This window comes from Echinops telfairi, unplaced genomic scaffold (genome assembly GCF_000313985.2).
Source record: "Echinops telfairi isolate 266 unplaced genomic scaffold, ASM31398v2 ScPeMD7_7;HRSCAF=31, whole genome shotgun sequence".
Classification (NCBI taxonomy): Eukaryota; Metazoa; Chordata; class Mammalia; order Afrosoricida; family Tenrecidae; genus Echinops; species Echinops telfairi.
In genome coordinates this window covers 26,778,181-26,786,669 of record NW_022103904.1, presented here as the reverse complement: position 1 = coordinate 26,786,669, position 8,489 = coordinate 26,778,181, and the positions used below count along the sequence as shown (strand labels likewise).

The 8,489-nt window shown below is 52.4% G+C and overlaps 1 protein-coding gene across 1 annotated transcript in view; it reads left to right on the top strand.

Moving 5' to 3' along the window:
* The first annotated feature begins 957 nt into the window (after positions 1-957).
* The window catches only part of ZNF710 (zinc finger protein 710), an 87,117-nt gene continuing 79,585 nt past the window's right edge, over positions 958-8,489 (top strand). The window contains exon 1 of the mRNA XM_045286379.1: positions 958-1,065. The gene's annotated coding sequence lies outside the window, so the exon portion shown is untranslated. The remainder of the gene's footprint in view (positions 1,066-8,489) is intronic.

Here is an 8,489-nt window from a genome sequence, read left to right as displayed (position 1 = left end):
GCTGCTCAGCACTTCCTGTCCCCACCATCTGACCAGGGGGGTGGATGCCTCACTCACTCCGCGGATATCCCAGTAACCCAGGATAATAGGCATGGTACTGGCTGTCCAGGGCCTCTGCTGACCAGCTAGAGGAAGCAGTGCCTTCTCCACGCGCCGCGCCGCCCCGCCCCTCCGCGTCTGCGCATACTTTAGTCTCCGAGCGGGTGGGGTGGCTGCGCGTCCCCGCCGGCTGGGGGTGGGGGGGGCTGAGCACGCTGCTGGGGGCGCTGGGCACCCCCCCCGCGGGACCCCGGGCAGCGTCCGGGTGCCCCGGCCGGGGACCTGTTGAAGGCTAGCGGGGTGGCGGGCGGGGTTCCCACGGCCTAGCCTCAGCCTCCCAGCTCGCAGCCCCCTTTCCCGGTTGCCCGTTCCGCGTCTCCTCGCGCTCATTTTCCTAATTGGACGGAGCTGGGGCATGGGAGCCCGTGGGAGCCCGGCGAGGGGTCGGTGCCCCGAGGCTGCAAGGTGGCCGCGGGGACCAGCCTCCTTACCGCCGGCGCGGAGGACCCACGGGTGCAGCCCTTGCGCCACCGCCCCCCAAACCGCGGACTTGCTAACTAGTGCGTGTCGGGTTTTTTTTCCAACTTGCCTTTTAAGCTGACTTTTACGGTGGCTGCAACTGCTTCCTTCCTCACAGAGCTGTAGTTGGGAAGATTGAAGAGGCCGGGGAGGTGCTTGTGTGGGTTTTAACTAACCCGAAACGGTCATTAATGACTCTAAACCCTGCCAGGCTTTGGGCAGGGCGGAACTGGGGCCTTCTTGGTCTGAGTGTGACTGCCGGGAAGCCAGCGAGGGGCTACCCTCCTGCCCAGCCTGGGGCAAAGGGCTCTCCGAGCGCCTTTATTTCTGTGTGAAGTGGAAACTCTCCGCCGCTGTGGACCTGGAAGGACATCCTCTGTCCCCGTGGGCACCTGGGAAGCTCACAGAATTCCCCGACAGGTGTGCAGAGGCGGACTTTCCGGCCAGTGGGGGTCACCCAGCAGTCTTTGAAGCTGCTTTCTCAGTCCTTCCTGCCTTTGTATATGTGTAAGTAAAAACAGCTAAAGTTCATGCTTACCTAGTAGGCCTGCATACCTTGTTGAGTCTGCTCCATGGGCCAGGTGGGACAGGTGGAAGGAAACTGGACCTAATAGTCATTGCAACCCACCCCCCACCCCCATCTCAAAAATGTATTTCTACTATGTATGATCAAAGCCACGGGACCTGTATGGTTTCCATTTTTGAGATCTAATAGAACTAATTTGTTTTAAAGTCAATGTTATTTCCCAGAACTTTCCTTTGGCCTCCTCAGCTGGGTCTTGAACCAGGCTCTAAGCCTGTGCCAGGCACCTGCCCGTCCATTGTGCCTCCAGTCTCACAGGTGCGCCAGTCATCTGGGGGACGGACCCTGCTTTCCTGCACAGGGCCAGTGAGGATCTAGCAGCTCTTTTGAGTAAGAGCAGTTGGACATTCAGGTCACATTGTTTGGTTTGTTTACCTCCAGGCCTGCCTGGTTGGGTGCCCTGGAAAGGGTTCTGGCGTGAGCTTAGAAGGGGCCCAGGGGTTCCTTCTCTGGAACCTTTGCTCTTCTTCCAGACGGTCATTCTTGAATGGGCCCTTGGCCTGTGGTGTGTGACAGGTGAGCCATTCGTTCTGGGCTGGCCACGCACTTCTTTGCCCAAGACAGTTCCTCCAGGGCTTATGCTAGGTCCACTGTGAAGAGACAAGGGGACCGGCAGGCCTGGATTGGGTTTTGAGGAAGAGCTGGGCACATCTTGGAGGAAAGTTCTGGAGACAGCTTGTTACCTTGGATCCCTCTGGCCTGGTGCAGGAAAGGTTCTCACCTTGTAGAGTTAATGAATCTCTATGTCTGCCCAGTCTCATTTGTCCTGAGTTGCCCACAAGTTGGTTCTGATACATGACAATCCCACGTATTTCAGAGCAGAACTGTGCCAAAGGATTTTCTTGGTTGTGCTTTTTTTAGCAGAAGCAGGCCACCAAGCCTTTTCTTCTGCAGCACCCCCTGGCTGGGACGGGACCATCAACCGCCTAAGAACCTGGTCTCTTCTTGGTGATAGTTCACCTCAGCCCTTAGAGTTCAGAGCTAGAAGGGAACTTAGAGCAGTGTTTCCCAAAGTGGGAAACCCCTGTGGGGTGCTGGAAACGATCCAGGTGGGGAGTGGGGCTGGGGCGGGGGGTCAGGGTGAGGGAGCTACAAAAACAGGAACCTCTACTTTATCTTGGATTATGGGCTATAATAGTACTGCTCTGAAAAGGAGGTGGTAGCTCAGAAATGTTGGAACCTATGCTTTAGAGCAGGGGTCCTCAAACTTTTTAAACAGGGGGCCAGTTCACTGTCTGTCAGACCCATTGGAGAGCAGGAGTATAGTTTTAAAAAAACCTATGAACAAATTCCTATGCACACTGTACATATCTTATTTTGAAGTAAAAAAACAAACAGGGCAAAAACATCCGGATGTCCTAGGTGGGCCCTATGTGGCCCGCGGGCCATAGTTTGAAGACGCTACTAAAGGAAGAGGTTACTAAAGGAAACAGGCAGGAGAAAGGCTCCAGCCCCTGGATCTCACCAGGCCAGTGTGTAAACCGGGCTGTTAGACGTGCTCAATCCACAACACCTGGTGTGACTGCTGGGGATCCTGAGTCAAGCTGGGTACAAAGAATGAGGCTAGAACTCGAAACCAGGGCCTCCTGCCTAGGTGGAAAGACGGGTATAGGGAGCCTCTTACCTCCTCCGAGTGGCACACACATTGTTCGGGAGCGCTTCTTGGGCCAGGGTGAATACTGTCCGGCTGCAGGGCTTCCGGCTGGCTGAACACGGACTTCTCCAAAGTCCCACAGTCCAGCAGGGCGGCATGTAGTCGTCATCCGCGGCTCTCATGTTAGGAGCTGGAATGCTTTCTTGAGACTTAACCACCTGTGGGTAATTTATTTGGGATTGCTCAGCGGAGGAGGGGAGGGGCTCACCAGAAAGGGCTGGAAGACCCTTTTAGAAAGAATGTCAGCTCCATGGGGGTAGAGGTCTTGCTTTGTTTTGTTTACTGTTGAGCTGGGTGCCTAAGGCAGGCCCCGGCCTGTAGTGGTCTCCCCATAAATAAGATAAATACATCCCTGTTGAATGATTGTGCCGGAAATTAGAGAAAGGGTTTTCCTGCCAGGAGGAACCCTTGAATGCCACATAGAGGCAGGGACGGCAGGTGACGGGAACTCCAGAGCTGGGCTCTGAGTCATTGCTTCAGAGAAGCTCCAGACAGGTGAGGCTGGAGGGGGCTGGCAAGAGGCGGTTCTGAGTGGGTGGAGCCATTGGCTGGGACTGGTGCAAAATAGGGAGAATCGGACTCATGTCCGGGGAGAAAAATAATAATAAACTAGATCTCTAGGGCCAAAACCAAACTCCAAACTCGCTGCCATTGAGTCGATGCTGACTTATAGTGACCGTATAAGGCAGGGTAGAACTGTCCCGGTGGGTTTCTGAGACTCTTTACCGGGTAGATAGCCCCATCTTTGTCTCTAACAGCAGCTGGTGGTTTCAAACCGCTAACCTTGCGATTAGCAGCCAATGCATAACCACTATGCCAACAGGTCTTTCTCTCGGGGCAGGACCTTTTTATGTGACACCACGCTTGGCCTTCATTGCTGGTACTGCTTTCTCATTCTAAGTTCTGTTTGGGTACCAGACGGCCAGAAGGGTTCACCCATCCCAGGTTAACAGGCTAGTAAGTGACTGTGCTGGCATCTGCAAGCAGACCAGCTGACCGCCTGCAAAGTTTGCCTCCTAGAATGATGATGTGGTCAGACATCTCTGCCTGCACCAAGGAGCTGAGCATTTGCGGGTCCTCCAAAGGATGACAGCAGAAAAACTGGAGAAGAAATTATCAGTCTGTCATGGTGTAAGGTCGGTCAGGGGGCATTGCCTGCTGCTTCCTCTGCCAGTACCTCGTAGTATCCAAAGACGGATCACCCAATGAGGAATATAAGGGAATACTTATGTTCCGGGGCCTAGGAGCCCAGCTGACACAGTGGTTCTGCGTTGGGCTGCTGACCACAAGGTCAGTAGCTGGAAACCACCAGCCGCTCCGTGGGAGAAAGATGAGGCTTTTTACTTCCGTAAAGAGTTGCCGTCTCCGAAATCCACAGGGGAAAGCTCTACCCTGCCCTTTAGGTTCACTATGAGTGGGAATCGGCTTGATGGCAATGAGCTCAGTTTTGGGTGTGCTTCATGGTTTTAACTATACACCCCACCTCACCCCCAAGTAGTGTGGCTAGTCCCGGGCCAAGGCATGGCAGTTTTGCAGTTGTTAGAGACTTATTCGATGCTGTCAAGTCGGTGGCCCCGAATGCATGGCAACACCAAACCATTGTGATCCATAGGGATTTCGTTTGGCTCATTTTTGGAAGTAGATCACCAGGTCTTTCTTCCTAGTTTGTCCTTGTCAGGAAGCTCTGCTGAAACCTGTTGAGCATCATAGCAGCATGCAAGCCACTAGTGACACATGGGTGGTGGCTGCACCTGAGGCACATTGGCCGGTAATTGAACCCAGGTCTTCTATGTGGGAGGTGAGATGTCTACCCTTGAATCACCAGTGCCCCAGATGAAGATTTAGCTGTTTGTGGAAAGACTTGCTTTTTCAAAGTTTTTGATTGGGCTGTTAATTGGAAGGTCAGCTGTTCAAAACCACCAACCATCCCCAAGATGAGGCTTTCTACTCCCTTGAAGAGTTGCAGCCTCGGAAACCCACAGGGAGTAGTTCGCCCATGTCTTAGAGGGTTGCTATGAGTCGGCATTGACTCGATGGCAGTGAAATTTCAGTTTTTCAAGTACTGGACCCCATCCTTGTAGAGCTTGTAGTGTCCTTGGGAGACAGACATTAAAGGAATAATTACACAAGTGATCTTTAATTACAGTTGTAGAAATGCTTCAAAGGGCCAAGAGAACAAATACTCAGGTCTGGAAGGAAAGGGGAAGGCAGGCTTTCCAGAGACAGGCATTTAAGCAGCCACCTGAAAGGTAGATGAGGAGGCCTTAGCCAGGGGGGCTATTATTGATGGTTAACTTTGATGTTGTTGTGACTGTCTGTTGGCTCAGTTCCCCCACCCCCACCCCGCCCCATGCACGTGTAATAGAGCCAAACATTGCCAGGGCCTCAGCTGTCTTCCTGGCTGTTGCTCTGTTTGCGTCCACTGGGGTGTCAGTCTATCTCATTGACCCTCTGTTTGCCACACATGATGGCCTTTTCCTAGTGATTCGGTCTGTCCTGACCACTGGCAGGTCCTTGCTATCTTAATCTGTATATGCTCTGAGGGCCAGCAACCTCCAGGTCACCTGGGAGCTGGTTAGAAATGCTGTCGCCCTGGGGCCTCTCAGCAGACCACTCACAGAAAATGCTGTGCATTTTCCACAGGATTCACGCACGCAGTAAAGTCAGCCAAACGCCGGTGCAAGGGAAGCCCTGGACTGGGAAACCAGTTCCCCACTTTCTCATGGAGGAGCTGGGTGACCTTGGGAAGTTGCTTAACTTCTCTGGGTAGCAAGGGAATGAGATAATCGTACTAATTCCTTCTGTCCTCTGTAAACTTGACCTCTGGCTTCTTCTGGATGACATTGTCTCCAAGCTTGTAGAGGGTGTGGCCTGGACCTCAGCACCCTGCTTGCCTTGGCTCTTGGTTGGAGGCCTGGTTGGCGCTACCCCATGCTCGACACCGCAGCGGGTCAGGCCATCAGACCTCTGAGCAGCATCAGAATGATTCAGAAGGAAGCAAGGCTTGGTTGCACACACAGAGGGATCATCTTAAGGTGACCCAGGAAGGATTTGGCCTTAAGAAAGAGGAAAAATAGCAAAGGTCACAAGGGCTTTGAGGAGGGAAAGGTAAGGTATAACATTTCTGCCAAAAGTAGAACTTAAAACGAGGGTGGGAGGAGGCTGCTCTATAGTTCTGTGCCTGTGAAAATAATCCTTAAAGAAAGGCCAGAGTTTTATCCGTGAGATCTCCCCCTCATGTGTTAGGACTCCGACGTTGCTAGTGAGTCGATCCCTATAGGACAGGGTAGAACTGCCCCTTAGGGTTTCCATGGCTGTAAATCTTGGTGGAAGCAGGCTGCCACATCTTTCCCACAGAGCAGCTGGTGGGTTCAAACCGCCAACCTCCCTGTTTGTAGTCGGGCACTTAACCACAGCCTCAGCAGGGCTCCTGTTGTAGAGAGGCCACGGGCTCCCATCGAGGTCGGTGCTATGCACCTGAGACTGTGTGCACAGTCTCACATGGACACACTGCTCTGGGGAGAGGAGCCCTAACTTTACCCAGCCTCCAAAAAGGTCTTCAAGGAGTAGGGTTGCATGCCTTTTTAATTTTTTGGCTAGTCTCGCCCAGGTCTTTTATTACATAGTCCTTAGGAGGGAGTCCCTGGATGGTTCAAATGGTGACGTGCTCTGCTGTTAAGGGAAAGGCTGGCTGTGTGTGCCCATCTTGGGGCACCTCAGGAGAAAGGCCTGGTGATCTACTTTTGTAAAACCAGCCGTTGAAAACCCTGTGGAGCACAGGTCTACTCTGACATGCATGAAGCCACCATGAGTGGAAATTGGCTCGAAGGCAACTGATGTGGAGGATGGGCCAGACTATTCTTGGCATGTTGATCGTTTAGGTCAGTGGTTCTCAACCTTCCTAATGCCGTGACCCTTTCATACAGTTCCTCATGTTGTGGCGATCCCCCCCCCCCCCAACCATAAAGTTGTTTTCATTGCTACTTCATAACTGTCATTTTGCTACTGTTATGAATCGAGCAACCTCCAAAGGGGTCACGGCCCACAGGTTGAGAAACGCTGATTTAGGTTGAATAGCTTTCCCCCCTGAGGTCAAGTGCCTAGTGAGTGTCAGAATTCAAGCCCCCTAGAGGCCCACCTTGCAAAATCTAACCTTGGTAGCAACACAGTCAGAAATAAGGATAAGCCCCTTTGGCTAGCACAGAGCTGCGGCTGAAGGAGGCCCTCACTTTATAAGTAAACATCTCCCAATTGCTTAGGCATTAAAAAAAGAACCTCCCTCCTCCCCAAGAATACATGTTATAAATAGTATGCTAAGGTTACCAGGCTAGTCCGGTAAAACCATAAAACCAAACCAGTTGCCATTGGGTTGGTTCTGAGTCCTGGTGACCCATGGCTTGCCTAGTAGAATTGCGCTCTATAAGGGTTTCAAGGTCATGGCCTTCTGGAAGTAAATTGCCAGACCTTTCTTACGGGGCATTTCTGGGTGGGTTAGTGGGTAAGTGCTTCATCGCATGGGGTCCGCAGGGATTCCTAGCCCATGAAAACATATAGCAAAGTTGCGTCCAGTGCAGACTTGTTTGCAAAGAAAAGAATTTGAAAACAAGACCTTTTTGTCACCAAAAGCTAGAGTTGGAAAGAAGTTTCTTGCAGGATTGCACCCTGGCATAAGGCTGGTGAAGTGGTAGCAGAAGGCCACGGTCTTAAGAGGTTAAGTGCTGGTCAGCTAGCTGGACAGGTCAGTGGTTCAAACCTACCAGCAGTGGCACAGGAGAAAAGACCTGGCAATCTGTCTCCCCAAATATTACAGCCTACAAACAGTTGTCATCCTCCCCCCAACCCCCCAGCCCGAACAGTTCTGTGCTGTACACGGTCAGTCACTGTGACCCACGGCAGCATCAGGCCCCAATGTGTTGATGTGTGTTGAGTCAGCCGTTTCAAAGGTAAAATTACCGGTTTTTATTACCTGCTAATTAATGTGTGTCGATCACAGACTCAACCCTCCCACCACTCCTAGTGCCCTAGCCCAAGTACAGGGCCCTTTGTCTTCTGTTTTACCCATTTCGGCATCACGTGCATTTTTCCATTCTGCATTTACGGTTGTCACCTCTCTCCGTAAGTGGAGTCAAAGGACTGTGGGAAGTGGGCTGGCCTCTCAGGGGGCCCGTGGAACGTGTGAACAGTGCTCTTGACCACAAACCCAAAGGCTCGAGGTCGGGGTCCACTCAGGGGTGCTGGAGAAGAAAGGCCTGGTGATGTGCTCTCCAGGGGTCACAGCCCCAGAACCCCGTGGGCAGCAGTGCAGTTCCGACACATGTGTGCGTCACCCAGCGCAGTGTCATTGTTTTTCTGCGAGGGCCTCTGGGAGGCTTGGCTTCTGCTCTCCCGTGGCCATTCAGTATAAAGGGATTTCTGATATTAAATATATGTGATGAATTATGTGCACGCTTCTGGGAGTACGGGGGAGCTATTGGGAATGGGAGACGCTTTACTGCAGTCACAGGCTGAGAGTAAGGGGTGTATGGTAGACTATGGAGTATCTTCCCTCTTTCCTCCTCGGCCTCTTGGCTGGTTGGTTTGTTTTTTGATATGCCTTTGTAATGCCCAGAGCCCTCAATTTACATAGGGGGCGGTCCTGACCACTGTTAGCTCATCCCCGCCCTCCCCCCACTATCAGTGCCTTTTATTATCAAG